Source organism: Symphalangus syndactylus, chromosome 3 (assembly GCF_028878055.3).
Source record: "Symphalangus syndactylus isolate Jambi chromosome 3, NHGRI_mSymSyn1-v2.1_pri, whole genome shotgun sequence".
NCBI classification, from domain to species: Eukaryota; Metazoa; Chordata; class Mammalia; order Primates; family Hylobatidae; genus Symphalangus; species Symphalangus syndactylus.
In genome coordinates, this window is record NC_072425.2 from 90,146,491 (window position 1) to 90,171,608 (window position 25,118).

The 25,118-nt window shown below is 36.5% G+C and overlaps 1 long non-coding RNA gene across 1 annotated transcript in view; it reads right to left on the reverse strand.

The window, feature by feature from the left end:
* Positions 1 to 25,118, reverse strand: part of LOC129478359 (uncharacterized) — a 39,727-nt gene that overhangs the window by 417 nt on the left and 14,192 nt on the right. Inside the window, exon 3 of the long non-coding RNA XR_008656413.2 lies at positions 2,073 to 2,141. This is a non-coding gene — a long non-coding RNA (uncharacterized lncRNA). The remainder of the gene's footprint in view (positions 1 to 2,072; positions 2,142 to 25,118) is intronic.

The following is a 25,118-nucleotide window of genomic DNA, read 5'->3' on the forward strand; positions in this document are numbered from 1 at the left end:
GACTGGTATTTGCACATTTTAAGCGATAGCATCATCAAATGTAAGGTAATAAAAATGTAATAATCTGCTAATTCCAAACATTTTTCTCTCTAAGTTTTGAGAATAGATAAGAATGGCACATTTAGAAGCGACATGCGCCATTTAGTGGCTCATAATAACTCTATTGAACTATTCAGAGTTCTCAAGGGAAAAAAATCTTTCATTATTCCTAGATATTTTCTTCAAAGACTTTAAGCTTCTTTCTATTCAACAGGTAAAGGCTGCATCATGCCAACCTGTCATCATTCTATCACCTCTCACCACCGAAATTCAAAAGAAAACTCTTGCTGAGGTGGCTTGGAAGGAAACAAAATTGTAAAATGCCTTCAGTAAATAAAGCCCCTAGCCAGCAGTCAGACAGCATGCATTCACTGTGAAACTCAGTGCACTTACAATCACCTCTGCTGTCTCTTCCTAGGTTGGCTTCTATGTGGTAGCTGGGAAAATGCAAAATATAAATAAACAGAAAAAACCAGGTGTCATGGGGATTTGGTAAAGCAACCTTTCATTTCTGGAAGTCTGTGTGAAAAATAATGCCAAAATCAAAATCCAAAAGTGTTGGGTGGAGTGAACCCAGTCTCTGGGTATTTGGCTGTACAAACTCAAAAGCCCTAAGCATTCTGGCCAAGAGGAGCATGATTGGCAGCTTGCAGAGGTGGCTGGGATGAAAACAGCAGGCATGTGGATCAGGGCTGAGGTGAGTGAACAAAAATGCCTGGATCCCTGGGGAAAGAGTGTAGAGGGAGGATAAATGATATTTTGGCATTTAGGGAAGTTTCTGGCATATCATATTGAATAAAAGATAATGTGCACTTGGCAATAGAAATGAAACTTAATGACTCATTAGTTGAGATAAATTTGATTCCTCTTGAAAGAAATTGTCTCAGGTTGCAGATATAAGTAATTATATATGTCATGAAGTGACTTATTTAATTTTAAATCAAAATGGGGATGACTTTGAATAGTAGCAAAAAGAAAAAAGAAAATTAATGATGATAATGTCTTTAAGCAATGTATTAGTACTTAGGCAGGAGTTATAAATTGCTGAGGTCTGCACATAACAGTTTACAAACATGTAATATACAGCCCTGATGCATTGATATCTATTTTAATTGAGTTGGTGTTTTTACCAGTAAATAATCTACCAGCCAATTCCAAAAGGAAAAAAAAAAAAACCAAACACATAAACCTAAACCTTCAGCCTGTATAAAAATTCAGGCTTTAACATTGAATCACTAATATGTGGTAACAAATAAGACAAATATGTAGGAGTATTAAATAGGATCCGTAGCACCCAATTACCAAGTTCTAAGAATACTCATTTATTCTGCCAATCTGGAATTTGACATTTATTTTACATATTCACAGAAAAATATCTTTGAAATGAGGAAGCTATGATGGAGAAAGGTGTTATATGGCACAATCCTAGAGCCAGAAAGACATTATAACATGTTACAGAAACGTAAGAAAAGGGGAGAGGGAGGAAAAAAGGAAGAAGGAACGGGGGAGGAAGGTAGGAAAGTCAGGAGGGATGGAGGAAAGAAAAGGAAAGAGGAAGGATACAAGCAAGCAAGCTGGCTGCTACTACTAATATTATATATATGGTATAATAATAATATAAAAATATATATTAGAGAACCCATATATTATGATTCAGATAATTAAAAGTTAGAACAATAGAGTGATAATCATAAAGATTTCCAAGATGTACATATTCCATAAATTTAGAAATACAGGGAAAATGAGAGAGGTGTGCTCTAGGGAATTATAGTAAAGTAAAGGTAGATAATCTGTACTGTAATGAGGTACCACAGAAAGTTTCTATGGAGTCAGTGTTCTAGTCACGTTGACATTGATAAGCAGTACATTTGTGAAACTGTGTAGAGGCTGGTGCTTCATATAAACCAAATATAAATGGACACATTTCAAAGTTCTACATGGATTATTTCTAACAGAACTGTTCAACTGTAGTTTTGTTTCTCATTATATAAGAAATATATCTTTGACCATAGAATGTGTTTCAATAGGCTTACCTAGGGTTAGCTGCAGTTTTCTGATGGCTGGTGAGCTCTTGTTCATTCCTTTTTATCCAACAAGCTAGACTGGAAAGCAACCAATGAAGAATAATATTGTTATGGAAATTATCTTATATTTGCTTCTCTTTTTTGTGAAGAGATACATATCATATTCCTTTATTTAATTTTAAGCCCTCTTTTAGTTTTGTTCCACACCATTTCTTTTTTTCTCTAATTTTTTATATTGTGGTAAAATATACATAACAAAATTTACTATCTTAATCATTCTTAAGTGTACAGTTCAGTGATATTAAACACATCCATATCATTGTATAGCCATCACCACCATCCAACTCCATAATACTTTTCATCTTGTAAAATTGAAACTCTATACCTATCAAACAGTAAGTCTCCATTTCTCCCTCTTCCCCATCCCTATCACCATTCTACTTTCTATGTCTATGATTTTGACAACTCCAGGTAATTCATATAAGTGAACTCATACAATATTTGCTTTTTTGTGATTTGCTTATTTCACTGCCATAATGTCCTCAAGGTTCATTCACATTATGGCAGATTGCAGAAGTTCCTTTCTTAAAGGCTGAATAACATTTCATTGTATGGATACACCACATTTGTTTACTCTTTCATCCATTGAAGGACGCTAGGGTTGTTTCCACATTTTTGCAATTGTGAGTTATGCTACTATGAATATGGATATGCAAATGTATCTTCAAGACCCTGCATTCAATTCTTTTAGGTATATACACAGAAGTGAAGATGCTGGATCATGCGGTAATTCTATTCCTAATTTTTTGAAAAACCACTCACTATACTGTTTTTCACAGCAATTACACAATTTTCCATTCCAACCAGCACTGCACAAGTGTACAAATTTCTCCACATCCTCATCAACACTTATTATTTTTATAGTAGCCATTGTAGTCTGTGTGAGGTGGTATCTCAATGCAGTTTTGATTTGCATTTCCCTAATGATTAATGATTTTGAGCATCTTTTTATGTGCTTATAGGTCATTTGCATATCTTGTTCAGAGAGATGTGTATCCAAGTAGTTTGCCCATTTTTGCATTTTGTTATTGTTGTTGTTACTGAATTTTAGGAGTTCTCTACATATTCTGGATATTAATTCTTTAGATGTATGATTTACAAATATTTTCTTTCATTCTATGGGTTTTCTTTTTACTCTGTTGATAGTGTCTTTCGAGGCACAAATTATTTTAATTTTTATGAAGTTTAATTTGTGTATTTTTTCTTTTGTTGCCTGTGCCTTTGGTCTCATATCCAAGAAATCATTGCCAAATCCAATGCTGTAAAGCCTGTGCCCCATGCTTTCTTCTAACAGTTTTATTTCTTTTGGTCTTACATTTATGTTTTTGATCCATTTAATTTTTGTATATGTTGTTATATAAAGTTCCAACTTTATTCCTTTGCTTGTTAATATCCAGTTTTCTCAGCATCGTTTATTGAAAACTGCCCTTCACCCAGTGGATGGTCTTGACAGTCATGTCAAAAATCATTTGACAATATATGTGAGGGTTTATTTGCAGGCTCTCAATTTTACTGGTCTGTATTTGTACCTACACCATACTGTTTTGATTACCATAGCTTTGTGGTAAGTTTTGAAATCAGAAAGTGTGAGTTCTCCAGCTTTGTTCTTTTTTTTAAGACTGTTTTGGCTACTCAGTTTCCTTTGAAGTTTCATACACATGTTAAGGTGAGTTTTTCTATTTTTATAAATAAACATTATTGGGAATTTATTACTGTATTGAATCTATAGATTTATTTGGGTAGTACTGATATCTTAACAATATTAAGCCTTCCAATCTATGGTCATGGGATGTTTTCATTTATTTATGTCAACAATTTCTTTCACCAGTGTTCTCTAGTTTTCATTGTACACGTTGTTCACCTACTTGGTTAAATTAATCCCTAAATATTTTATTCTTTCTGAAATGACTGTAAATTGAATTGTCTTTATAATTTCCTTTTCATATTAGTTATGTTAGTGTATAGTAATGCACCTAGTTTTTGCATGTTAACTTTTTGTCCTGTTATTTTGCTGAATTCATTTATCATTTATAACAGTTTTTGATTACTGAAGTTATATTAATTCAATCTCCTTACTCGTTATAGAAGTTTATTCAGATATTTTATTTCTTGATGATTTAGTTTTACAGGTTTTATGTTTCTAAAAATTTGTCCATTTCATCTAGGTTATCCAATTTTTTGACATGCAATTGTTCATAGAACTCTCCTAGAATCATTTATCATGCTGTAGAATCAGTAGTAACATCTGCACTTTTATTTCTAATTTTAGTAATTTGAGTCCTCTTACTCTTTTTCTTAGTCTAGCTAGCTAAAGGCTTGTTGACTTTATTCGTCTTTTCAAAGAACCAACTTTTCGCTTTATTGATTCTATTTTTTTCTATTATTTATTTCATTTATCTATGTTCTACTTTTCATTATTTCTTACTTCTGCTAGCTTTGGGCTTAGTTTGTTCTCTTTTTCTAGTTCCTTAAGGTGTAAAGTTAAATTGTTGACATAGGACCTTTCTTGCTTTTTAATGTATTTATAAATTTCTCCATTAGTACTGCTTTCACTGAGTCCTATAAGTTTTGGTTTGTTGTGTTTTAATTCATCTTTAAATATTTCCTTATTGGCCTTGTGGTTTTTCTTTGATCCATTGGTTGCTTGAGAGTTTGTTGTCTTATTTTCACAATTTGTAAAGTTTCCAGTTTTACTTCTGTTTTTGACTTCTAGGTTTATCTTACTGTGGTCAGAGAAGATACTTTGTATGATATGTATTTTGAAATATACTGAGACTTAACTTTTGGCCTGGAGAATGTCCCATATGCACTTGAAAAGAATGTGTACGACATCGTTAAAGAGAGTGTTCTGCATATGTCTTTTATATCTAGTTGGTTTATTGTGCTGTTTAAGTTCTATATTTCCACATTTTCCTTTAGTTCTTTGAATCTCTTTAAGACAGTTGTTTTAAAATTTCTGTAACTTAGTTCTGTCATTGGGTGCTTTTGAATGACAGTTTCTGCTGACTTATTTATTTCCTTTGAATAAATATTAGTTTCCTGAATCTTTATATGCCTTATGATTTTTTGATTGAAAATGGAATATTTGAATCCAATAATGTGGTACCTGGAAATTTGATTCTTCTTCTTCTCCTGGTTTGCTATTTGCTGTTGTTTTATATTGTTTTTGTATTTTAGAAAAATATTTGCAAATTGTCTCTGTACTGAGAATCAGTCTGAGACCCTTAAGGTCTTTTCAAGTCTCTTTGAGCTTGTGCCTTTTTCTGAGCATGCCCAGTACTTTCCAATTTTTCTCCTATATGCAGTTGTTTTTGAGTGTCCTAGCCTTTAAGATCTGGCTTCTAAAAGGGGGAAAAGAGAAAAATGAAAAGGAGGGGAAAGGGCACCAGCCCTTTAAATACTCTGGAAGTCACTGTAGCTGAGGGAGAAGCACTTTCATTGCTGGTGGATGGTGCCATAACAACGGTTATCCACCTTATTGTTTGCACCTCTGTGATCAGAGGGAGCAACCAATGATCATAGCACCGATCCCCAATACTGAAAGACAGGGTGCTTTTTGCCCACCCTTACTCCTGCAAGCTGTGGCAAGTTGCTCACAGAAGTGTGCACAGCTGGCTGCCCCTGGCTGGGGGTGGGGGATAGGAAGCCTATATTATACTAACAGCAGAGACTGATAAAAATTAACTGCATTTTACCATCCAAGCCTTCTCCTGAAAGTTGCAAGCCTTCAATAGCTCCAGAGTTTCAAAGTAATTATACCAGACAGGTATTGCCAGTGCAATTGTTGTCTAGGTAGGGATATAGATTCATGGTTGTTCCTACTCTGCCATCTTCCCAGAATCCTCGCATTTATTTTAAAAGAAGAAAAATAACCTGCAAATTTAAGTTATTTTCAATATCACATTGCTTGGACATACTTTATAATATACCAAGGTATAGCAAATTTACTCTTAGAACCACTGTAAATGGTAAAGGACTCTTTAAAAATTTAAAGATAAAAGGGCCAAAATCCATTAGAAAACTGAGCAAAGCACATAAATACAAAATTCACAAGGAGTGATATGTAAATAACTCAAACATATGAAAACATGTCCATATTTAGTTTTTGTCCAGGAATTCCATGTTTAGTAACTTAACCTGATGATATGTCCTCCCAAATACGAAAACATATGTTGAAGTTTATTCATGGCAGCATTACTTACAATATCAAAATATTGAAAATGACCTAAAAGTCTATACATACGGGAATGATAGAATAAGCTATGGTAATTTCCTATAATGGAAGGCTAATACATTATTTAAAAAGTGAGGAATATGTCTATGAACTGATATTGAGAAACTTCATAGGATGTATACATTAGATAAACAGAAGCAACAGGGAAAGGGCATCTATTGAACACTACCGTTTGTGTGAACACAAGCTCATATGTATGTTTGCATACTTACTTCTATATATCTATCATCACTCTATGCTCATTTTTCAAGACGACATGCAGTAAGGATAAATTAGCCACTAATAAAATTGTTTACTTACAAGAAGTGATTAAGAATCCAGAGAAAGAGATTGGGAAGGAAATTGGATTCTGAAACATGTTAATATTTTACATAAGCATAAAATAAAACTATCTCAACAAAGATAAGGGGAGAAATCCTAAAATTCAATATAAACAGAAATGGCCTATAACTATATATCAAGGAAATAACATATTCACTTAGATAGACAAAAATTTATCGAAATAAATTTTTCATGCAACAATTTAACTGTATAATTCCAATGGTATATATTCTAAGGACAAAAAATATTAAGATATCTTGAGCTTTCCTTATTAAGTTTATTATTTGCAGTGGTGCTAACACAGAAATTCCAACACTATTTTATATTTATTGTAGAACTGAGAAAATAAGTTATTATATATTGATATTGTTGATAAATTAGGATTTTTTTTGCTGTAGAAGAAGAAAGATACAATTATGGGATAGGAGAAAAAGAAGAAACATACTGTGGTGCTAGAATTGGAATTGGAAGTATCTGTCTACAAAAAGGATCTAACAAAATGGCACCCTAGTAGCAATAATAATTCGTAGCTTACCAATATCACTTTTGACATATCATTTTACACTAAAAGGAACAAGAGCTCCTTGGAGAAAAGGCTGATTCCATATCTAGAGCAGGAACGTTATAGTGTGACCCTGAAATATCCTGTTGTTCCAGGAAATAAGAAGAACCTGGAGAACTAATAGAGAAATATCCTGAGGAAACCGGCATTAAGAGTCTTTCACTGGCCAAACTTGGGACAATTTTTTGCTTCAAAATAAATACTTACAGAAATAGAATTACACACAAAAAAATCTACAAATTGATACTGATTTTAAAATAGATGAATTGGGAACGGATAATTTGAGTAAATGATTTTTTAAAGAAGACAGACTAATAAATGTTGAAGAAACTGTACTTATCAATTATAAAATGCAAATTAAATCTTTACCACGAAGAAATTGTATCTTAACTAATCAAACTTAACATAAACAGTTATGGCGAAGAGTGACATCATGTTCTCCCAATGTGATAAATTGAGAAAGATCAAATATTACTAACATAAAATTTCTGCCAAAAATGTTTCTGCTTACTAGGAAATTACCTAACAAGGCCAAAATATGTGTCATTCTGACCTTGATTCTTCAAAAATATCAGTTTCAAGAAAGATATAAAAAATGCTGATGTCTTCTAGATTATAGAAGATTACAGACATCACAAATAAAATGCATGATTCTTGACTGGTTATTGAATTAAATGAAAAAAAGCTTTTCCCTAAAAATTGGTGGAGTCAAGGCTTTTAGTGTGTCTCACCCAGTTGGAAATAACAAGATTATACATGAAGATCAACTCTTGAGTTTTAATTTAAGAAGAAAGACACGAATCCACCAGATTAGGGGTATCATGAAGATACCCCTAATCTCAGGGAGAACAACAGGGACAAAGAGCCCCTGTGATGGTATCCAGCTGATAAAAGCAGATCTCTAGGCACTGGCAGCACATTGTCACCTGGATCAGCGGCATGAGCCACCCCACTCTTCATGTGCATACATCGTGGTGCAGTGGGGTGCTCTCCACTACATGACCAGGAAGATATCCAGGCATTCAGAGCAACTACTTTCCTAGTTCAGCAGCCTGAGCCACTCTACCTATCCTAGACATATATCATGGTGTGGTGGAGCCCTTTCTGCTTCATGGCCAGGCAGATCTCCAGGCATTCAGAGTATCTGCTCACTTGGATAAGCAACTAGAGCCACCCCACCCTTCCTGTGCATAGATCATTGTGCAGTGGGGTCCACTCTGCTCCATGCCTAGGCAAATCTTCGGGCATTTAAAGGAGTGGCTTGCCCTACAATTCCTGTGCAGAGATCCTGGAGCCAGGGTGGGGTGGGGCGGCCCTCTCTTCTTCATGCCCTTGCAGATCTCCAAGCATTCAGAGTACCTGCTCACCTGGATAAGCAGCCGCACCCTTCCTGTGCATAGATCATTGTGCAGTGGGGTCCACTCTGCTTCATGCCCAGGCAGATCTTTGAGTATTCAAAGGACCAGCTTGCCCCACAATTCCTGTGCAGAGATCCTGAAGCCAGGGTTGGGAGAGGGGCCCTCTCTTCTTCATGCCCTTGCAGATCTCCAGGCATTCAGAGCACCTGCTCACAAGATTCACAGTCTGAGCTGCGCTACCTTTCCTGCACAGAAACTGTGGTGCACCAGGGCCCTTTCTACTCCATGCTCAGGCAGATCTCTAGTGATTCAGAGCACCCACCTGCCTGGATGAGTAGCCTGTGCCACCTATTTTTTCTGTCCAGAGATTTTGATGCACTGTGGCCCTCTGCACTCCACCCTCAGGCAGATCTCCAGGCATCTAGAGTGCCCACCCTCCTGGAATAGCAGTTTAGGCCACCCAACTACCTGTGCAAAGAACTAAGTAGGTTGCCCAGCTCCATGCCTAGACATAATTCTGAGTGCTTGATGGCACACCCACTGGATTCTCTCTCAGCACTGGTGCTTGTGCTTGCCGTGAGGGAATACGTAGGTGGTCCTGCCCAGTCTAACCCTTGCCATCTTGAGCCCCACTCCTTTGGGCTGAGCAGGGAGCTCAGACCTTTGTGCAAACCACAGATCAGCCTGTGGCCTGAGACAACAGATAGTTCTACCTGGTAAACAAGAATCAAGTACATACCTAGCCATGTTGGCTTCAGCTGGCTCTTACCCATAAATGTTATGTATTGACTTGCAGGATGAACCATACAGCCTAATATAAAACCTGCTGAAAAAAATACTGCATAGGGCTATAAAAGCAAAGCCAAAAGACCCTAATCAACGTTCTCTAAAGTCACCTCTCCCAAGGGAGGGGCTGGGGTGAAAGGTAAAGGAAAAAATATACTGAAAGAAAAAAAATTCTCCTCGCACAAAAATAATTACCAAAATTAGAAGGGCCAGAATATCCAGATGAAAAGGAATCAGTGCAAGAATTATGGCACCATGTAATACCTGAAAAAAAAAAAAGGATCATACTAGGTCTCCATCAGGAAATCAAGGAACTGATATATATCTTTAAAAGAAAGCAATTGGAGATTTTGGAATAGAAAAACTCATTTAAGGAATTTCAAAATATCAATGAAACTTTTATCAATAGAGTGGACAAAGCAGAAGAAAGTATTTCAGAGATTGAAGGCATGTCTTTCAAACTAATTCAGTCAGACAAAAAAAAAAAAGAATAAGAATAAAGCACTAAAAAAATGAAAAGTCTTCAAGAAATATGAGATTCTATAAAGTGACCAAGCCTATAAAGTGTTGGCAATCCTGAGAGAGGAGAAAAAACAATTTCAAAAACATATTTGAGGAAATACTTCAAGAAAATTTCCCTAATCTTGCTAGAGAGGTTGACATTCAGATACAATAAATCCAAAGAACACCTGTGAGATACTGTATAAAATGAACTACAGCAAGACATAAAGTCATCAAACTATCCAAGGTCAATGATAAAGAAAGAAATCTTAAAGGCAACTAAAGAAAAAGGTCAGATATGTACAAAGGGAATGTTATCAGGCTAACAGCAGAGTTATCAGCAGAAATCTTACAAGTCAGGTTGAGGTCTATTTTCAGCATTCTTAAAGAAAACACATTCCAACTGAGAATTACATATCCCACTAAACTAAGCCTCATAAGCAAAGGATAAATAAAATATTTTCCAGAGAAGCAAGCAATAAGGGAATTTATTACCATTAGACCAGCCCTACTTAGGGAAGTTCTAAACATGTATATGAAAGAATGATACTTGCTACCATAAAACACACTTAAGTACATAGTCCATAGACCCTATAAAGCAACTGCACAATAGAAACTACAAAGCAACCAGCTAACAACTTCACAATAGGATCAAAATGTCACATGTCAATATTAACCTTGAATGTAAATGGTCTAAAGGCCCCATTTACAGGCAGAGTTTCAAATTGGATTAAAAAAACAAGACCCATCTGTCTTCTGTCTCTAAAAGCCCCACCTCACAGGTAGGGACACACATACAGGATAAAATGATTGGAGGAAGATCTATCACATAAATGGAGAACAGAAAAGAGCAGGGGTCACTATTATTATATCAGATAAAAGAGACTTTAAACCAACAAAGAAGGAAGGGCATTAAATAATGATAAAAGATTCAATTCAACCAGAAGACTCGACTATTGTAAATATAGACACACCCAACATTGGAGCACCCAGATTCATAAAACGAGTACTTCTGGACTTAGGAAAAGACTTAGACAGACATTCAATAATAGTGGGGAACATCAACACCCCACTGGCAGTATTAGGTAGTTCATTGAAGCAGAAAACTCACAAATAAATTCTGGACTTAATTAGATGGCCAACTGGACCCAACAGACATCTACAGAACACTCCACCCAACAACCACATAATATACATTTACAGAATATACATCTGTATACAGAACATACTCCAAGACTGACCACATGCTTAGCCATAAAGTTTCAATAAATTCAAAAATATTGAAATTATACCAACCATATTCTCAAACCATAGTGGAATAAAAATAGAAAACAGTACTTACAACATCTCCAAAAATAGCACAATTTCATAGAAATTAAACAACTTGCTCCTGAATGACTTTTCGTCATCACTGGCCATCAGAGAAATGCAAATCAAAACCACAATGAGATACCATCTCACACCAGTTAGAATGGCCATCTTTAAAATGTCAGGAAACAACAGGTGCTGGAGAGGATGTGGAGAAATAGGAACAGTTTTACACTGTTGATGGGACTGTAAACTAGTTCAACCATTGTGGAAGTCAGTGTGGCGATTCCTCAGGGATCTAGAACTAGAAATATCATTTGACCCAGCCATCCCATTACTGGGTATATACCCAAAGGATTATAAATCATGCTGTTATAAAGACACATGCAAACATATGTTTGTTGTGGCACTATTCACAATAGCAAAGACTTGGAACCAACCCAAATGTCCAACAACGATAGACTGGATTAAGAAAATGTGGCACATATACACCATGGAATACTATGCAGCCATAAAAAATGATGAGTTCATGTCCTTTGTAGGGACATGGATGAAACTGGAAACCATCATTCTCAGTAAACTATCGCAAGGACAAAAAACCAAACACCGCATGTTCTCACTCATAGGTGGGAATTGAACAATGAGATCTCATGGACACAGGAAGGGGAGCATCACACTCCTGGGACTGTTGTGGGGTTGGGGGAGAGGGGAGGGACCGCATTAGGAGATATACCTAATGCTAAATGACGAGTTAATGGGTGCAGCAAACCAACATGGCACATGGATACATATGTAACAAACCTGAGCATTGTGCACATGTACCCTAAAACCTAAAGTATAATAATAAAAAAAAAGAAATCCTGGAAATCAAAGTGACAGGAAAAAAAAAATACATAAAATAAAATAAAATTAAGGCAGAAATCAAAAAGTTCTTTAAAATAAATGAAAATAGACATACAACATACCAGTGTCTCCCAGGTACAGGAAAAGCAGTGTTAAGAGGAAAGTTTATGCTTTTCCACTAAATGCTTCCCTCAAAAAGTTAGAAAGATCTCAAATTAACAATCTAACTTCACACTTAGAGGAACTAGAAAAACAAAGACAAACTCCAAAGCTGTAAGAAAAGAAATAACTAAAATCAGAGTGGAACTGAATGAAATTGAGACTCAAAAATCCATACAAAGAATCAATAAATCCAAAAGTCTGTCCTTTGAAAGGAAACAAAATTAATAGACCACTAGCTAGATTAACAAAGAAAAAAGAGAGAAGATCCAAATAAGCATAAGCAGAAACAACACAGGGGACATTAAAACCAATCCCACAAAAATACATTAGATCCTCTAAGACTATTATAAGCAACTCTGTGCACATAAACACGATAACCTAGAAAAAAATGAATAAATTCCTGGAAACACACAACCTTTCCATATTGAATCAGGAATGAACTGAAACTTGGAACAGACTAATACTGAGTTCTGAAATTGAGTAAGAAAAATCCTACCAACCAAAAACAGCCTTGGACCAGATAGATTCACAGCTGAATTATACTTGATATAGGAAAACAGAGTGGGTACAAGTTCTAATGAAACTATTCCAAAAAAATCAAGGAGTACAGATTCCTCCCTAACTCATTGTCTCATTCTATGAAACCATCATCACTCCTATACCAGATCCTGGCAAAGAAACAATGAAAAACAAACAAACAAACAAACAAACACAAAAACAAAACCAATATTCCTGATGATCATAGATGCAAAAACCCTCAACAAAATACTAGCAAACGCAATCCAGTAGCACATAAAAAACTATTTACCACAATCAAGTAGGCTTCATTCTTGGGATGTAAGGTACATTCAACAGATGTAAGTCAATAAATGTGATTAATCACATAAACATAATTAAAAACAAAAATCATATAATTATCTCAACAGATGTGGGAAAAGCCTTTGATAAAATCCAATAACACGGCCAGGCACAGTGGCTCATGCCTGTAATCCCAGCACTTTGGGAGGCCGAGGCGGGCAGATCATGAGGTCAGGAGATCAAGACCATCCTGGCTAACACGGTGAAACCTCGTCCCTACTAAAAATACAAAAAATTAGCCGGGCGCAGTGGTGTGCGCCTGTAGTCCCAGCTACTTGGGAGGCTGAGGCAGGAGAATGGCATGAACCCAGGAGGCGGAGCTTGCAGTGAGCCAAGATTGCGCCACAGCACTCCAGCCTGGGCGACAGAGCCAGACTCCGTCTAAAAAAAAAAAAAAAAAAAAAATCCAATAACACTTCATAACAAAAACCCTCAATAAACTAGGCATTGAAGGATCATAACTAAAAATAAGAACCATCTGTGACAGACCCACAGCCAATATCATACTGGATGAGCAAAAGCTGGAGGCATTTTCCTTCAGAACTGGAACAAGACAAGGATGCCCACTGTCCTCATTCCTATTCAACATAGTACTGGAATTCCTTGCCAGGGCAATCAGACAAGATAAAGAAATACAGGGCATCAAAATAGGAGAAGAAGAAGTCAAACTATCTCTGTTCACGAACAATATACTATACCTATAAAACTTAAAGACTCCACCAAAGGCTCCTGGAACAGAAAAAATACTTCAGTAAAGTTTCAGGATACAAAAAATCAATGTACAAAAAATAACAACATTTCTATATACCAATAATCTTCAAGTGACAGCCAAATCAAGAATGCAATTACATTTATAATAGCAACAAAATAAATAAAATACCTAGGAATTCGTCTAATCAAGGAGGTGAAATAACATATCTCTACAAGGAGAACTACAAAACACTGCTGAAAATAATAGGTGACATAAACAAATGGGGAAACCTTCCATCCTTATGGATTGGAAAAAGCAATATTATTAAAATGGAGATACTGCCCAAAGTAATTTGCTGATTAATTGCTATGCCTATCAAATTACCAATGTCATTTTTTGCAGAATTAGAAAAAGCTATTTTAAAATTCATATGGAATCAAAAAAGAGCCTCAATAGCCAAAGCATCCCAAGCAAAAAGAGTAACTCCAGGGGCATCACATTACCCAACTTCAAACTGTGCTGTAAAGCTACAGTAACCCAAACCAAATGTTACTGTTATATAAACAGACACCTAGGCCAAATGGAACAGAATAGAGAACCTGGAAGTAAAGCCACACACCTATAGACATCTGATCTTTGATAAAGTTGACAAAAATAAGCAATAGAGAAAGGATTCTCTATTCAATAAATGATACTGGGATAGCTGGCTAGCTACATGCAGAAGAATGAAACTACACCTCTACCTTTCACCATATATAATATTAACTCAAGATAGATCAAAGATTTAGATGTAAGTCTAAATCTCCTAGAATTCCAGAAGAAAACCTAGGAAACACCATTCTGGACATGGGCCTTGGTACATAATTTATGATTAAGTCCTCAAAAGCCATTGCAACAAAAACAAAAACAAATGAGAAGTTAGACCTAATTAAACTAAAGAGCTTCTGCACAGCAAAAGATATTATCAATAGGGTTAAAGTGACAATCTACTGAATGGGAGGAAATATTCACAAACTACACATTCATCAAAGGCCTAATATCCAGAATCTATAAAGAACTTTAACAATTCAACAAGCAAAAAACAAATAAACTCATTAAAAAATTGGCAACACATGGGCAGACACTTCTCAAAAGTAGACATACAAGTGGCCAACAAAAATATGAAAAAATGCTCATAAGCACTAATCATCAGAGAAATGTAAATCAAAACCACAATAAGATGTCATCTCAGAGAAGTCAGAGTGGTTACCAGAAAAAGTCAAAAGACAACAGATTCTAGTAAGATTGTAGATAAAAGGGAATGTTTATACACTGTAGGTGGGTATATATTAGTTCAGCTACTGTGAAAAGCAGTTTGGAGATTTCTTAAGGAACATTAAGCAGGACTACCATTTGACCCAGCAATCACCTTACTGGGTATATATACAAAGGAGAGTAAATTGTTCTACCAAAAAGATATATAGCTTGTACATTCACTGCAGTGTAATTCACAATAGCAAAGATAAAGACTTAACTTAGGCACCCATCACTGGTGGTTTAGATAAAGGAAATGTGGTATGTATACACCATGGAATACTACAGAGCCATAAAAAGAATGAGATCATGACATTTGCAGCAACATCGATGCAGCTGGAAGCCATTATACTAAGAAAATTAATGCATTAACAGAATACCAAATATCACATGTTCTCATTTATAAGTAGGAGCTAAACGTTGGGTACTCATGAACATAAAGATGGCAACAATAGACACTGGAGACTTAGAGACTGGGGAGGGAGAAAGGAGGCAAGAAATGAAAAACTAAGTGTTGAGTACTATGCATACTATCTGGGTTATAGGATCATTCATATCCCAAATATCGACATCACACAATATACTCAGGTAATGAACCTGCACATGTACTCCCTGAACCTAAAATAAAATATAAAATTACTTTAAAAATACAAGCTATAAAGAAAACTATTGTTATTATTGGGAATATACGAATACATATCATATATTAAATATACCATCCATATTCAATGTCAGATTTCCTGAGTTTGATCATTCTATTCTATTTAAGTAGAACATCTTTGTTCTCACAAGATACGTAGAAAAGTAGTTAGCTGTAGACTGCCACAATGTCTGAAACTATGTCTCAGTAAATACAAGCTTTTCTATATATTTCATGTGACATTTCTACTGGTAAAATAAATCTACCATCTTCATATCTCTGCGAAGTGGTAGGGCCGGCAAGAGAGCTGATGTGGAGCCCAGAAGGTTTGATGCAGTAGCATCAGTAGTGGAGCACAGCCAGGGACAGCCATCCCTCTAGGCTCAACTTGCTCCCATAGGAGACGTTAGCACTAGGGAAAATGCTGGACCTGATCTCTGCAGGGTAGTCTTGCCCAACAGATGGGGCTGCTCTGACCTGAGCACCCCTTGGTCTGCTGCCCACTCCTGGGGCCCTAGCCTGGCCACCCCTGCTTGCAGAGAAGTCTTGGGTGCCCTGGGGACCCACACCATAGCTTCTGCGCTGGCAGATTGTGCCTGACCAGTAGAGAGCTCCAGTGAGGCAGCCCTATGGACACACACCAGTCCGTCCGCTCCCTCCCTATAATGCAGTTTCCTCCAGGCACACAGCAACTATCCACATCACTTTGCATGTGCATGTCCGCACAGTCAGGTTTTGCTTTCCTTGCCCTGCCAGCAGTCCAGCAGTCTACCCCCTGCCGACTGTCACTGCAGACAGAGCCTTGGCAACACAGAGCCAGAAAGCCTCAACCCCACCAGCGCCCCACCCTTGCACTAACACTGCTCAGAACAGTGGATTCTCCCTCACCCTGAGCAATCACTTCTGCTTGCAGGGCACAGAGAAGGCACCCAGACCTGTATCCATGAACACCCCACTTCCAAGTCAACGCCACCTCCAGCATGACCACACCCACAGTCTCCTACCCCACCCCCGGCAGCATTGTTTCTGCCACTGTGGTGAATGCCCTCAGGAAGACAGGCACCTTGACACCCACTAGCACTCTGCCACAGCTACCGCACCTCCACTCCTTCCACCCACAGTTCAGTGGATTTCAGACCTCAAGCGACATAGAAACAAAGTTGGGGTCCAGTACAAGTCCCCCAGACTTATAGCATGCAGTCCAGGAGTTGGGAGCTGAGTGTTGGCCCCCTAAAATCTTCCAGAAACCAAGCTAGCTGAATTCACCTTATACCACAATCAAACCCTCAAGGTCATCAGATAGGATAAAAGAAAAAAAAATCTAAAGGTCAGCAACTTCAAAGATTGAAGATACATAACCCCACAAAGATGAGGAAGAATCAGCATAAGATTCCTGAAAACTCAAAAAGCCAGAGTGCCTTTCTTTCTCCAAATGACCATATCTCCTCTCCAGCAAGGGTTTTGAACCAGGCTGAGGTGGCTGAAATGACAGAAATAGAATTCAGAATATGGATAGCAATGAAGATCATTGAGGTACAGGAGTATGTTGAAACCCAACGCAAGGAAGATGAAAATCATGATAAAACAATGTAGGAGCTGACAGACAAAACAGCCAGTACAGAAAAGAATGTGACTGACCTAATAGAGCTGAAAAACACACTATAAAAATTTCATAAGGCAATCACAAGTATTAATAGCCATATAGACCAAGTGGAGGAAAGATCACAGAGCTTGCAGACTGGCTTTCTGAAATAAGGCAGTTACACAACAGTAGACAAAAAAGAATTGTAAAGGAATGAATGAAACCTTCAAGAAATATGGGATTATGTAAAGAGGCTGAATCTACGACTCATTGGTGTCCCTGTAAGAGATGGGGAGAATGCAGCCAATGTGGAAAACATATTTCAAGACAACATGCATGAGTAGTTCCCCAATGTAGCTAGAGAGGCCAACATTCAAATATAGGAAATGCAGAAAACCCCAGTAAGATACTTCACAGAAGATCATCCTCAAGACACATAATCATCAGATTCTTCAAGGTTAAAAAGAAAGAAAAAGAATGTTAAAGGCATCTATAGAGAAAGGTCACTTACAAAGGGCAGCCCATCAGACTGACAGCAGACCTCTCCGCAGAAACCCAACAAGCCAGAAGAGATTGAGGATCAACATTCAACATTCTTAAAGAAAAGAAATTACAGTGCAGAATTTCATATCCACCCAAACTAAGCTTCATAAGTGAAGGAGAAAGAAGACCTTTTTCAGACAAACAAATGCTGAGGGAAGTCATTACCACCAGACCTGCCTTACAAGAGCTCCTGAAGGAAGCACTACATATGAAAAGGAGACTGTCACCAGACACTACAAAAACACACTAAAATACACAGACCAGTGAAACTATAAAGCAACCACATAAACAAGTCTGCAAAATAACCAGCTAACATCATGATAACAAGATCAAATCCACACATATCTATACTAACCTTAAATGTAAATAGGCTAAATGCCTTAATTAAAAGACACAGAATAGCAAGGTGGATAAAGAACCCAGTATGCTGTCTACAGGAGACCCATCTCACATGCAATGACACACAGGTTTAAAATAAAGGGATGGAAGAAAATCTACCAAGCAAATGGAAACCAGAAAAAAAGCAGGGGTTCCAATTCTAGTTTCTGACAAAATAGACTTTAAACCAAAAAAGATAAAAAAGTAAAGAAGGGCATTACATAATGGCAAAGAGTTCAATTCAACAAGAAAATCTAACTATCCAAAATATATATGCACCCAATACAGGAGCACCCATATTAATAAAGCAAGTTCTTAAAGACCTTCAAAGAGACTTAGATTCCCATACAATAATAGTGGGAAAATTTAACACCCCACTGACAATATTAGGCAGATTGTTGAGACAGAAAATTCACAGATATTCAGGACCTGAACTCAGCACTGGATCAAATGGACCTGAGAGATATATATACAACTCTCTACCCCAAAACAACAGAATATACATTCTTCTTATAGTTACACGGCACATATTCTAAAATTGATCACATATTCAGGAGTAAAACACTCCTCAGCAAATACAAAAAAACTGAAATTGTAACAAACAATCTCTCAGACCCCAGAACAATCAAATTAGAAGTCAAGACTAGGAAATTCACTCAGAACCATGCAATTTCATGGAATATTGAATAACTTGCTTCTAAATGACTTTTGTGTAAATACTGAATTTAAGACAGAAATCAACAAGTTCTTTGAAACTAATAAAAAGAAAGTTACAACATACCAGAATCTCTGGGACACAGCTAAGGCAGTGTTAAGAGGGAAATTTATAGCACTAAACACCCACATCAAAAAGTTAGAAATTTCTCAAGTTAACAACTTAACATCACAATTAAAGAACTAGAGAACCTAGAGCAAACAAATTCCAAAGCTAGCAGCAGACAAGAAGAAAACAAAATCAGAGCTGAACTGAAGAAGATAGAGATATTAAAAACCATTCAAAAGATTAATGAATCCAGGAGCTGTTTTTTTAAATGAATAAAATTGTCTTCTAGCTAGATTAATAAAGAGGAAAACAGAGATTCAAATAAACACAATCAGAAACAACAAACGGGAGATTACCACTGACCACAGAGAAATCCAAATAACCATCACAGACTATTATGAATACCTCTATTTACACAAACCAGAAAGTCCAGGAAAAATGAATAAATTCCTGGACATGCATACCCTCCTAAGACTCAACCAGTAAGAAACTGAATCCCTGAACAGACCAATAATGAGCTTTGAAATTGAGTCAGTAATAAATAGCCTACCAACAAAAAAAGCCCAAGACCACATGGATTCACAGATGAATTCTACCAGATATACAAAGAAAAGCTGGTACCATTCATGCTGAAACTACTCCAAAAAATTGAGGAGAAGGAATTCCTCTCTAACTTATTCTACAAAGCTAGCATCACACTGCTACCAAAACCTGACAGAGACACAACAAAAACAAAAATTTCAGGCAAATAATCTTGATGAACATTGATGCAAAGTACTCAACAAAATACTTGCAAACCAAATCCAGCAGCACATCAAAAAGCTTATCCACCATGATCAAGTTGCCTTTATCCCTGGGATGCAAGGTTGGTTCAACATCTGCAAATCAATAAATGTGATTCATCATATAAACACCACTAAAGACAAAAACCACATGATTATCTCAATAGATGCAGAAAAGGCTTTTGATAAAATCCAATATCCCTTCATGTTAAAAACTCTCAATAAACTACGTATTGAAGGAACATTCCTCAAAGTAATAAGAGCCACCTATAACAAACCCACAGCCAACATCATACTGAATGGGCGAAAGCTGGAAGCAATCCCCTTGAAAACCGGAATAAGACAGGAATACCCTTTCTTATCACTCCTATTAAACATAGTATTGGAAGTCCTGGTCAGGACAATCAGGCAAGAGAAAGAAATAAAGGCATCCCAATAGGAAGAAAGGAAGTCAAACTATCCCTGTTTGCAGACAACATGATCCTACAGCTAGAAAACCCCATAGTCTCAGCCCAAAAGCTTTTTAAGCTGATAAACAACTTCAGCAAAGCCTCAGGATACAAAATTAATGTGCAAAAGTCAGTAATATTCTTATACACCAACAACAGTCAAGCCAAGATTGAAATCAGGAATGCAATCTCATTTAAAATTGCCACAAAAATAATAAAATACCTAAGACTATAGCTAACCAGGAAGGTAAAAGATCTGATCTCTACAAGGAGAACTACAAAACATGGCTCAAAGAAACCAGAGATGACACAAACAAATGGAAAAACATCCCTTGCTCATGGATAGGAAGAATCAATATTGTAAAAATGGTCATACTGCCCAAAATGATTTATAGATTCAATGCCGTTCCTATTACACTACCATTCAAATTCTTCACAGAACTAGAAAAACACTATTTTACAACTCACATGGAATCAAAAAAGAGCCCTAATAGCCAAGGCAATCCTAATAGCCAAGTCAATCAAAAGCAAAAAGAACAAAGCTAGAGTCATTGTGCTACTTGACTTCAAACTATATTACAGAGCTATGGTAAACAAAATAGCATAGTACTGGTACAAAAACAGACACATAGACCAATGGAACAGAATAAAAAATGCAGCAATAAGGCTGCACACCTACAACTAGCTGATCTTTGACAAACCTGATAAAAACAAGCAATGGGTAAAGGACTTCCTATTCAAAAAATGATGCTGGAATAACTGGCTAGCCATATGCAGAAGATTGAAACTGGACCCCTTCCTATACCATATACAAAAACTAACTGAAGATGGATCAAAGACTTAAATGTAAAGCCCAAAACTATAAAAACCCTGAAAGACAACCTAGGCAATACTATTCAGGACATAGGAATGAGCAAAGATTTCATGATGAAGAGGCCAAAAGCAATTGCAACAAAACCACAAAATGACAAATGGGATCTAATTAAATAAAAGAGCTTCCGCACAACAAAGGAAATTATCAATAGAATGAACAGACAACCTACAGAATGGGAGAACATATTTGCAAACTAGGTATCTGATAAAGGTGTAATAACCAGAATCTATAAGAAACTTAAAATAGTTTACAAGAAAAAAAATGAGCAATCCTATTAAAAAGTGTGCAAAGGACATGAACAGACACTTTTCAAAAGAAGACATACATGCAGCCAACAAGTATCTGAAAAATAGCTCAATATCACTGATCATTACAGAGATGCTAATCAAAACCACAGTGAGATACCATCTAACACCAGTCAGAAGGGCTATTATTAAAAAGTCAAAAAATAAAAGACACTGGTGAGGTTGCAGAGAAAAAGGAATGCTTATACACTGTTGGTGGGAATGTAAATTAGTTCAGACCTTGTGGAAGGCAGTTTGGTGATTCTTCAAAGACCTAGAGGCAGAAATACCATTCAACCCAGCAATCTCAGTACTGGGTATGTACCCAAAGAAATATAAATCATTCTTTTATGAAGACACATGCATATGTAAGTTCATTGCAGCGCTATTCACAATAGTGAAGACATGGGATCAACCTAAATGCCCATCAGTGATAGACTGTATAAAGAAAATACAGTACATATACACCATGGACTACTATGCAGCTATATAAAATGAGAATGAGATTATGCTCTCTGCAGGAACAGGGATGGAGCTGGAGGCCATTATCCTTAGCAAACTAATGCAGGAACAGAAAACAAAATACCACATGTTCTCACTTGTAAGTAGGAGATAATGATGAGAACACATGGGCTTATACAAGAGAGCACCACATGCTGGGGCCTATTGGAGGGTGGGGTTGAGAGGAGGGAGAGAGTTAGGGAAAAAAAAACGCTAATGGGTACTAGGCTTAGAACCTGAGGATAAAATAGTCTGTACAACAAACCCCCATTACCCGCGTTTGCCTATATAATAAACCTGCACATACACCCTGAACCTAAAATAAAACTCTTTGCAAATACATATATTGATATTTTGGCATACCCCTTGTAATTCTGAAATGTTTACTACAACTCTTTACATTCATTTACCACATATATTTTTTGTTTTAGCATTATTTCTCTCTTCCCTTACCCCTCTTATCTGAATGCCTACAGCTTCATTCACCAGGGCTATTTCTGGCTGCTCGTTGTAACCTTTATTCACTACAAAATCATTTCAAACTGCAATTTCTTTAAACAGATTCCCTTTAAATTTTTAGACATGAATTATCTGTTTATGAAGTTTCTCTAATTACAGCATGAGTTACTTGGAAATTCCCATCTGTATCCAATGTGCAGTTGGCATCATGCTACAGTTATTTTCTTAAGTTTCTTTCTTAGAAGAAAAAAAGTGGAAGAAAAATCATACTGAAAATAGCAATCATATTTCTATAAACATTAATGCTAGTGCAATCTTCCTCAATGTCTTAGATAGTATTTTTTTTCATAATATGTATTTATCTGGAGCCCAGCTCCCTCGACAGCTTCTTTGGAAACCCTTCTAATATGTGACAGGTCTGCAAAGGGATCAGCGTGTTTCAATATCATATACTCAGTGCAATTTAGAATAGTCTAAACCAACAGACAGCTTTGAACAGTATGAATTTCATGTCTATTTATATAGAAGACATTCACTGGAGGAGAACTAACATTATCTATAAACAGACATACTTACCCATACAAACATAATCAGTCAATGTTGTTGATTATCCTCCTGGAAAAGACCAGAGGGCTTACTGTGATTCTTTTAAACTCCTCCCCAGTTCCAATCGAACTGTAAAACAGTTGTGTCTCTTTACAGATCCTGAAAGCTGATATGAAATTATATGAGCAAGTAAGTATTCAACTACATATTTTCTAATTTTAGGATTTTTAGTATTCCTCTTAAAAATCATTGGTGGTTTTATACTCAGACCCTGGAAATGTTAAACAAACTAAAAAAAAGGCCAAGTCACCTAAGGAGTACTGTATGTAATCAAAAGTTTGTGATAAAAGTTAAAGCTTGTATCTACTCTGTCAGCCCTGTTGTTCAGTAGTCTGAATGATTATTTAAAATTCCAGTATTACGTATAATTGCTTGTTACTTCAAATGGCATAAGAACGAAAAAAAGGAGAAATTTGTGAGATTGTCTTTTAAGAAAAAATCCAGCAAATATGGTAGCCATAGTGTTCTTGTCAGTTACTAACGACGGAACAAATAGTAAAGTTTTCTACAGGAACTTCAGGGGATCTGTGCCTCCTACCTCTCCACAGTAGCAATCTCTTTCTAGCCTGGGTGGCAAGGAGAAAGCAATTCGTCCTCCCAATATGTCTAACAAGCTCCTCTCATAACCACAGGGTATAGAAAAACACTGATTTCACAAAAAGAATAGATGCATAATCACACATTAACAGCTAGCAGTTTTCAAAGCATATATTTGAAGCCTTCAATAGAAATCAGTTTATAAAATCTCAGTTCTTTGAGACTGATTAATTACATAAAGAAAACCTAACACTTAGGGCCCTGAAGCAGGAAGGCTTAATATCTATCAGTAGGTAGGATTAGATAAGAACCAAGAGAGGCACAGAAAGGAACTACTTCCCTGCCCAGTTTGGTTAAGGCTTCCTACCAGTTCCATGCTGGAGAAATTAGAACTGATACAATATTATCCTTTTTAAAAAATAATTTATTGCGATTTAAATACAAAGTAAACTGAATATGGGGAATCACTTTCAACATACCCACTTGTCAATTTCATCAAGTCCTAAATTTAAAAACTGCTATGAATTGCTGCATATAGGTTCCCAGACTGCATAGAACCTCCCTGATTATGAGAGTCAAGATGCTGGTGCTGAGTTATGACAAATCTAGATATGCAGTTCCTTTAAACGCCATTCTCGGAAGCATACTTTTGTCTGGGTGTACTCGCAATGACATTGTTTTGTTGCAAAGAAAAACATATCTGACTCCTGAAAAAAAGTGGGCAAATCATTTCATTTAGAGATACATCCTTAATAGAAAGAAAATAAAGAATCTAAACATAATAATAAGGCAAAATAAATGTTATTTATCATTATTACTACACCAAATTGCATTTGGTCTGAAATTTGTCCTCTAATGAGTCTTGACTTTATAGTTCTGGTCTCATCTCATTTACTATTCCACAGCATCTATAGTCAAAATGCCAGGCACAGTGTACATAGGCCCTTTCCTAGCATCTTACAAAGTTAAAAACAAGGCATCCATATGGCTGGAGTCTCACCTGGAATTTGGGGTACTCTGTCAGGTTTACTCAGGTTGTTGGAAGAAGTTTTCTGCAGTTTTAGGACTGAGGTTCCCTTCTTCTCAGTGGCTATTGGCCTGGGACCACACTCAGCCCCCAGAGGTCACCCTGAGCTCCTTGCCACATCCCTCAACCACAGTCTATTAACTACATGGTGGTTGCTCTTTCAAGGCCAACAAGGGAGTATCTCTGTCTCTTTTAATCCTTCTGACTTATTTGAAGGGTTTACCTGATTAGATAGGGCCCATCCAGGATAATCTTTCTCATATAAACTCAATTTGTATGAGACTTTCATTATATCTGTAAAATCCCTTTACAGACCCATCTGGATTAGTATTTAATTCAATAAATGAAAGAAAATGTGTATAACAGAGGGGTGGGGATATTGGGGTCATCTTGGAATTCTGCCTTCCACAATCATATGCTTAACTCAAAACTCATCATCATTATTGTCCCGTGTATGACTTTTATTAATTTACTTTTACATTTATTTAATACTATAATGAATAGCTACAAACCTCCTGTTCAACTCAAGAAGCATAGCATAGTAATAATTACCAATGTTTACCAAAATGTACTTCCACATTCTATCTTCCTGATAAGAGATAGCTTTCTACATTTCATTTATTATTCATAATATTTAACATTTTTACCAATAT